General features: G+C 41.3%; 1 long non-coding RNA gene across 1 annotated transcript in view; it reads left to right on the forward strand.

The window, feature by feature from the left end:
- Positions 1–9213, forward strand: part of LOC122466799 — a 433007-nt gene that overhangs the window by 58370 nt on the left and 365424 nt on the right. The gene's annotated exons all lie outside the window — the stretch shown is intronic.

The following is a 9213-nucleotide window of genomic DNA, read 5'->3' on the forward strand; positions in this document are numbered from 1 at the left end:
CCAAGTGATCCAGAATATTATATCAGTAGGTGCAGGGCAACCTTCTCACTTACTGTTCCTGGGGACCGCTGTTAGAGTTTTCTCCCATTTATGTGAAGTTTTCACTTTCATGCCCTGCCATTAAGATTCATTTTTGGATAATGCTACTGTTCCCCTCCATTTTAACACTGTTACTTTGGCTCAAGTCCTATATTCAATCCAGCTCTTATAAGGATAGTTATCTAATCATCTAACTTCTATTTTAATCTTTATCTAACATGTTTTAGGCAAATATTTTAGTATCTAAGCAATTCATAGCTAAAGTCCATCATACTGTCTGTGGCGACCTAATTTAGTATAATTTACTGTTACCTCCCCAGGAACATGTGTATGCCTTTCCCTCATCCTCCTTCTGTTGTTTGTGTGATTTGGTGTGGGAAACAACTATGCTTTAGACCAGTGGTTCTCAACCAGCAGTACATCTACTCCTGGGGGTATGCAGAGGTTCTCCATGGAGTACGTCAATTCATCTAGGTCAGTGTTTCTCAACCTGCGGGTTGGAGGATGGGTTGGGGGGAGGTTACAGTTGCAGGATTCGCATTAGGGAGTGGCAAGCAGGGCTATTGCCTGGGGCTCAATGCCACAGGGGGGCCTATGAAGCTAAGTTACATGCTTCAGCCCCAGGCGGTTAGCCTTAGCTTCAGACTTCTGACAGGGTTACAGTAGTCTGGAAAGGCTGAGAACCACTGCTTTATATTGTCAGCTTCTTGAAGCTGTTCAGTTTTAAGCCCAAATCATGCCCTATGGATCTCTGCATATGTGGAGCCCTTCTATGTGGGCTCTCCCGGCCTGTGCAAAGGGCAGGTAGTACGGCTCATCCATCCTTTGTGGCTCAGGGGAAGGTGGTAAGAAGAGGCAATGAGAGACATGCATGATTCCTTGTAATCAATCTGCTCATCAGTTTATATACCTGAGGCTTCATTAACTTGTGATTAGAGTCCTTGTGCACTATGTAACTCCCCTTTAGGGGGAGCAGCTGGCATGGAAAACCTTGTTGTCAGCATGGATCCAATGAAGCCATACTGGCAAGCAGCCAGGGGAGAGCTGCAGGAGGTCATTAAAGGGGATTTGGATGCAGGGCATACATGCAGATCTTCCTGGTCTTCTGTAACTCTTCTGAGATCACTCAGTTCTGTAGGCCAAACTCTATGCTGCTTCTCTGGGGAGAGGGCACAGAAATGCTTGGTCCTCTGGCCAGGTCACTATATTCTTTCTGGAGTGTCAGCTACTGGATAAATTGTCTCAGGCAGTCTTCACCTCCACTGCCCTATCTGTGCCACTTCTCCAGTGGCTGATAGGGGGAACCCGGACCTGTCCACTACTCCAGGTTCCAGTACACGGAGCCTCTATCCAGCAACCTCAGCCTGCTCACTCATGGACCTCATTGCTGTTTCCTTGTGTTCCTTCCTATTTCCTTTCCTACCTTCTGGCCTGTCCTTGGGCTACCTGTGGAGCTTCCTCTGCTCCCCATGGCTACCTCACCACTTTCTAGTTCTTGCCAGAGTCTGTCTCCCAAGGCAGGATCTCAGGACTTACTGCCCCTTGTCTGTTGCCATCTCCCCTCCTCTCTAGGGAGAAATTGCAAAGTTCCTCCCAGCAGCCCCCTTCTCCTCTCAGCATCTTGGCTTTATACAAACCTAGTCTGCTTTTGCCCAGCTGGGCTTCACCTTCATTCATGGGTTACTTAAGCCAGTGGTTCTCAACCAGGGGAATGTGTACCCCTGGGGGTATTCAGAGGTCTTCCAGGGGATACATCAACTGATCTAGATATTTGCCTAGTTTGAAAACAGGCTACATAAAAAGCACTAGTGAAGTCAGTACAAACTAAAATTTCATAGACAATGATTTGTTTATACTGCTCTGTATATTATACACTGAAATGTAAGTACAAGATTTATATTTCAATTGATTTTATAATTATATGGTAAACAATGAGAAAGTAAGAATTTTTGCAGTAATAGTGTGCTGTGAGACCTGTATTTTTGTCTAATCTTGTATGTTTTTAAGTGAGGTAAAATTTGGGGGCGGGCAAGACAAATCACTCTTGAAAGAGGTACAGTAGTCTGGAAAGGTTGAGAGCCACTGACTTAAGCCACCTAATTCCTCTTAGTAGGGGCTTATTCAGTGAATTGGCCCCTTCTCAGCCTCATTAATCCTTTCTAGGCTAGTGTGGGGTGAACACCCCATCACAGGTTCCTATGTCCTTCCCTCTCTCACCTCCCCTGAACCCCATGATACATTTTGGCTCAAAGGGCCAAATTCTCATTTATGCTATGACCCTTTAAGTGGCTATGACAGAGTAAAGAGTTACAGCTTCACCCACATTAAATTGTCCTGGTATAATAGGCTCATAATTTTTAAAGGTCAAGTTTTTTGGGGGGTTATTTTATTCAAAAACATTTTTTTTAAATCAACACAAGGTATGAACTCTTGATATGTGTCAATATTATGCCTGACTTGTGTAAAAAATTTCACACATAACTTAGTCTAAAATACATATTTCCAGTGACACAGTGTACAAACAGGCAATTATAACTAAATTGAGAATCAGTTCTAATGGAAAAAGGTTTTTAAATAATCTAAGACAGAAAGTTCCCATTATAATTAATATGTATTCCTTTGTTAGGATTATCCTGGAAGCTTTGGGATCTTGAGACTTTTTTTCTTATGAGAAGCATTTTGATTGTTTTTTAAAAAGGCAAAAGTAATACTAGGGAAATGAATAGACCCATAATACCCAGAGCATCTGCTGTTGCATTTCAAATTAAACCAGACTGTAGGTTTGTCCTTTAATGTGCCTATAATTAATATAGGTAAGTTTCTCCATTCTTAATTATCACTATACATCACTTAAATACATAGCTTCTTAAAGAAAAAAGGTTTATGATTATTTCTGCCTTCTATATAATGCAACACATTTACAGTTTGTGTGTGTGTGCATATGCCTAGCAGAAAGGCTACACTAATTTCAGTGTCTATGTGAAACTGTAAATCTTTCTTTTAAGAATGTACCATATCTAAACATGTAATTACTGTCCTTAGAAATGAGAGGTTGCTAGAACTGTCTACAATGAGGCTTGTATCATGCAAAGTTGCTAGCACTCTAATGTTAAAGGAACTTGTGTAAGAATTTCAATCTTTTTGTTTGGTAGAGGTATAGCTCTAATAATATTTGGACTTATAAACAATGTTATCTTGCTATGTCTCCCTCACAGGCTAGCCCCAGTATATTTTTATTGTTTCCTATGCAAATAACTTAGTTTTTGTGCTGATTTAACAATTTCAGATAGGGGATATGAATTTTATTTTTATACTGATGTAGGTAAACTGATACAACACCCCAGTATGGACGCAGTTATACTTCCGTAAGGTTATACTAGTATTGTTTGTTCCTTGTATAGGAATACTGTGTTAATGTCATTCACACTAGGATGTTGTACAGAACTAAGTATGTCAGTTTCTAATCTGATCTGCAGTTTTGTAGGTGGATATAACTTTCAGTGAGTGCCACCAAGGCATAGCCTATCCATTTGTAAATAACACAACAGAGAAATCTAATTAAAAATGGAGATAGATTTTTCTGATTGGGAAACTAGTCATATAAAGGATAGGGTGGTTAATGAATGGTCACCCTAAACTTTCCAGTTGTACATCAGATTAATAGTTATGGTTACCTCAGTATTTGCACTGTTCCCTTGTACTCCCCTATATTTAATAGGGGAAATATCCTGACATTGGTTCTCTAAGACCACTAGCGTTTTCAAAAGGTGACTACTACATATACAACAATGTTCAACAATAGCATCAAGTGTGTCATGAAGAGGATGAAATCTAGCCTTAATAACCCTGCTGAGAATACCGACGGTAGACCACTGATTAGAGACAAATTCACAGTCCTCTGGAAGTCTGTTCCCTTGTGAGGATTTGCTACTGAGAAAGGACACATAGTGCTTCCACAGTCACCCTCTCCATCAGTTCTTGTGGGGACACTTTCGTTGCACCCTCAGTGAAAATGTAAGTCCCACTTGCAGAGGCTGCCAAGCCGACGTGCTGAATCAACACACACACTTGGCTAACCACTCTTGGGCCATGCTGTCTGGGTGCCTGCAGGCCTCCTGGTGGAGGGAGGACTTGCTAGCATCTTATGCCACCACAACTGCCCTCATAGCTAACTTATTGACACCAGGGGTCTTATGCCAGACTGTGGTGCTAGCAGAAGGATTCTGTCTCCATACAAAAACAGTCCAAAAATATCAGACGATACAAAAACAAATCTCTTAAAAGTAGCTAGGGTGCAAAATGGTATCCTCTCCAGATAGTGTCTTATTTCTCAAATTGAAGAATAAATAAAATCTGATCAAATAAATTACCATCTATAAAATAATAACATGAAATAGGATCTTTATGCCTCAAATAAACTATCATACATATATAAGCACTAACAATGTGTGCTACCCAGTGAGTACTAGCTGTTTGTTTATTCATTAGATCTTCAAAAAACCTACATTGCCTCAAGATATAGAAGACAGATGAATCTAAACTTTAGAAGCAAATTATACCATCAGCTCCACAGGGTTCTACAGTTGATAATAGAGCATCACCAAGAAGTTTGAAAGACTGAATGACGAAGGAAAGAAAAACAGTTACAAATTGAAAATCATTGTGATAACTCAAACAGACAATACCGATTAATTTTATATGCAAACTTTGTATCACAGTTTTGTTTAGTGTAGACTTCTCTTCAGCAACTTGTATCTTTCTGCAGGAATGTCCCTGGCTCACCCTGTCATGAATTGTTGTGACAGCAAAAGTTATCCTAAATTACCATTAAAAGATACTTCAAATTCCAGCTAATATACTTGATTTTATTGAAGTAGGTTTTTTGTCGTGTGTACAAATGGAATCCAACAGCAGCTAGTTACACATTGTGGAGCAGGTTTAACATCACCCACAACCATGGGTGGCTTGTATAAGAGGCTGGGGGAAGCTGTCTCCCCAAAATAATTTGCCTGAATCATCAGGCAAAAAAAAAAAAAGGCTGGCCATGAAGGGAGCAAATGCCTGATGCAGGTCACCTCCCTTTGGAGGCTCAACATTTGCATTTTTTTTCACTTTTCAGCAACCCTCCCTGCTATGGGGGTGGGACGGGAGTGGACCTCTTTTCCCCTTCCTGCCTTTGCCGGGCAGGTGGCCCAGCTCTCCCTGACCTGCTGCCTGCCTCCAGCCTTGCTGCCCCCCCTTCTCATGGGCTCGGGCTGCCTTCTTGCTCCAGAGGGTGGCTTTGGCACTGCCCACACAGCCAGCCAGCCCAGCTGCATTCGAAATCTAGCACCAGTACTGATTTATTCCAGATTTCAAATGAGCTTTGGAAAGCAGGTTGGTGGCGGCCCACCACCTTTACACGAGTCTTCCTGTATATTGTTTGGTTTAGTAATACAAGAAAAAACTATGGAGTAGCCTCGCCAAACAAAACATCACACACTGTCTATGCCCATAACTGGGTTTAGCTCCTCTTTAAGTACTTACAGAAAGGCCACTTTTTCAAACTATCTTAGTACCCACCAGCTCCCATTTATAGTCTCATTTTCTAAAGAGCTCAATACTCAACATGTGGAGATTGCTTGGCAATCTGACTATTTATTTTAGTTCCTAAATGGGAGTGGAGCTCTTCTGAAAATCTGGCCTACGTTCTCAGGCACAGGCCCTTCACCGCTCCAGATAATTTACTGGTGGTTGTCCCTCCTCCTAAAGCACAGAACAAACAGGCTGTGGTTTTTGTTGGTGCCTGCTTCTGACAACCCTAATCCAACCTCCATAACCTCCAGTTGAACAGTGTCCACTCAGGGAAACACCTGTGCTCTGCTGTTTTTTCTGTTCTCTCAGAGAACAATTGTCTTGAGGGGGATCTTTCTCCCTTAGGTTTTTATGTATCACTACTGGAAAGTTTCTTTATTTCTATAGGGGATTTTTTTTAAAGCATTTTTATCTGCCATTTCCTTTTCGATGGCACTTTCCAGTACTGCTGTAGCAGCTGAGCCGCTGATCTTTCACTTTGCTTTATTTATAAACAGCTTTTCTTTTGTCCAAGTGATTTTTCTAGCTCTTCGCTGTTGTGGCCTGACCTTCTTAGCATCTGTGCAGCTTGGCCCAGGCTGCTTTAATGACATTTTAGAACCTTTCACTGGAATCCTTTCACCTACTTCCCTTTACCTTCCATTTAAGCTTCCAGTCCTCACCTTTAAAGCCCAGTGTATCTCTGTTCCTTCCTGTCTCCTTTATTTTATTTATTCCTACTCATAGTTTCAACCAATCAAGAATTCCCCACCTAACTGCTCAAAATGTTTTCATTTACAGCTGTTTTGAGCAGAGATAATCCCCCTCACCTCTGTATACCGATTGTGTTTCATGTACCAGATTCTAACACAGTAGAGCTCTTTGTCCCCCCTCTAGTGGCTAGACCCTTAAGAAAGTTTCATAGAATCATAGACTATCAGGGTTGGAAGGGACCTCAGGAGGTCATCTAGTCCAACCCCCTGCTCAAAGCAGGACCAATTCCCAATTTTTGCCCCAGATCCCTAAGTGGCCCCCTCAAGATTTGAACTCACAACCCTGGGTTTAGCAGGCCAATGTTCAAACCACTGAGCTATCCCTCCCTCCATGAGAGCTCATAAGTACTGTAAGTACTTATGAGACTGGTACTGTCGGTGCCATAATGCTACTTATTCTTTAGCTCAAGCAGTAATAGCTTGTGGGTTTTTTGAACTGGAGGTTGTGGGTTCTGTCCCTGCAGATGACCAGTCAAGAGGCATTGTTACATGTACAAATACAGATGGTTCTTGGCAGAATATTATTTTTCTTGTGTGTGTGCGTGCGTGCATGCACACAGAACCTGTGCTCTCACTGTGGTCAATGAGCGCAGTAATTGGGTTTTAGATTTAGGGGCTTCTAGAGGAAGAATACGAGAGATGTAGGTGATCAAGTACTTGGCATCCTTTTCTTCATTTTTCATGTTTCTGTAGATGTTCCAATGAGCTCCGCTTTCTAATCGTTGCATTTTTGATTCAGCTCTTTCTTCATGTTGGGAAGGAAGGTGACATCCTATTGTCTTCTTCATCTGCTAGTTCTAGTTCAAGCTGGACATTCTGTTACATATTACATAAGACCTTTTATTTCCATGGTGGTGTTCTCTTTTTCTGTGTATGTCTCTGTCTCTCTCTCTCTCTCTCTCTCTCACACACTCACACTCACACTCACACTCACATTCACACACACCCACACATACACACACACACACACCCACCCCCCACTATGAATTTTTGCTTCAAAGTTTGTAAGTTTTTAATTTGCTCCATCAGTAGTAGCTGGTATGTATGAAATGCCAGGTGAATTATGTGGTGGTGAGGCCTAGAGAGAGGATCCTGCTTTGCTATGTCTCTGGTCTTCCTATGTGATGGACTGTGTCTTTCAATCAAATCCAATTTTGTTTTGTGGGAGGAGTAATCTACAATAAGCTAGTGCTTCACCGTTTTGATCTGTGGCCTCAGTATCTTGGGCTGGAATTAAGCTTGGTGAATACTTGGATTTTCCATAGAGGACTTCCATCCAGGTAAATGCTAAAAGAAGTGGTGGTGGTTGGAGTTTTCACACTTCCCTTGAAGTCTCTACTGGAGCTATTCCCCAGGATTGTGTTAGAAGGCAACTTTCTGGTAGAAGTGCCATCTGTTGGATGAGATGGAAAGCTGAGGTCTTAACTGGCTGTGTAATTGGATCCCATTGCATTTTTTTTTTTTGGCAACACTTTTCAGTGCTAGTCCCAGAGTCCTGGTAAAATTCCTTTAAATGTGTAATCTAATCTCATTATGAAGTGGTAGCTGGGTGAGCACTGGGAAGATGTGATGAGAAAGTGTAAAAGGATTCCTCCTCCCATGGCCAGCATTGCTACTGGAAGCTGCGATAACCTCCACCCTAACAAACATCATCCATGACTGGAAAAATGGGAGATTCTACTTAGTGGTGCTTCCCCCTTGCCTGAACTCATATGGTGCCTGCAGCCCTGAGTCAGAACCACAAAAACAGACAGCCTATTTCAAAACCTTTTTAAAGTTAAACCGATTTAAAAAAAAGTTCACTGGAAATAAACCTTAATAGTAACTAAATGGTCTATGGAAGCAATTCAAGAAAAGTCTTGGGCATTTGTTTTGTTTTGTTTTTTTGGAGGGGAAAGGAGAGAGGAAGATGAGAGTAAGTGTGTGTGTCCAGCTTCTGAATATAAACACTTGATGATGCAAGCCATCTCCCCGGAGTCTCCCCAGAGCTTTCAGTTTTTAAAGGTAATTCTCTGTTTTCAGTAAGATGTGGAAATGGAGAGATGTTCCATTCTTTTGGGTTACAAATTATAATGATATAATTTCACTAGTAATTGAGTTTTCCATCACACTAATTAAAAACTGAAATATAGTTTAAATGAAAGGAATCAGATTCTTTAGGGACCTGTAAGTTTATTAAGTGTAACATTTATAATCCAGTTCATGTAAGTAGAATCAATTAAAGTTACCAAGATGTGTGTTTTTATACTTAGGCCCTCTCCCTGTTTGACTTCACAGCTCAGGAAAAAAAATGAAACTTGGTTATGGTTAGAGAGCCACTTACCTCCAAGTTCTGCACTCCTCATGTTTATTTAATCATTAATCATATCCCATTTGTTTTGGGATGCACATCTTTTATTCACTCATAAAATTGATGTGAGTATATTTATATTTCAAACCAAAATAATACAATGGAAACTTGAATTATAAACTGCAGTTCAGTTATCATTTTAATGACTTTTTAAAATGAATTTGAGTCTTAGAATCATAGAAGATTAGGGTTGGAAGAGACCTCAGGAGGTCATCTAGTCCAACCCCTGCTCAGAGCAGGACCAACCCCAACTAAATCATCCCAGCCAGGGCTTTGTCAAGCCGGGCCTTAAAAACCTATAAGGATGGAGATTCCATCACTTCCCTAGGTAACCCATTCCAGAGCTTTACCACCTTCCCAGTGAAATAGGTTTTCCTAATATCCAACCTAGACCTCCCCCACTGCAACTTGAGATCATTGCTCCTTGTTCTGTCATCTCCCACCACTGAGAACAGCCGAACTCCATCCTATTTGGAACCCCCCTTCAAGTAGTTGAAG

This window comes from Chelonia mydas, chromosome 8 (assembly GCF_015237465.2).
Source record: "Chelonia mydas isolate rCheMyd1 chromosome 8, rCheMyd1.pri.v2, whole genome shotgun sequence".
NCBI lineage: Eukaryota > Metazoa > Chordata > Testudines > Cheloniidae > Chelonia > Chelonia mydas.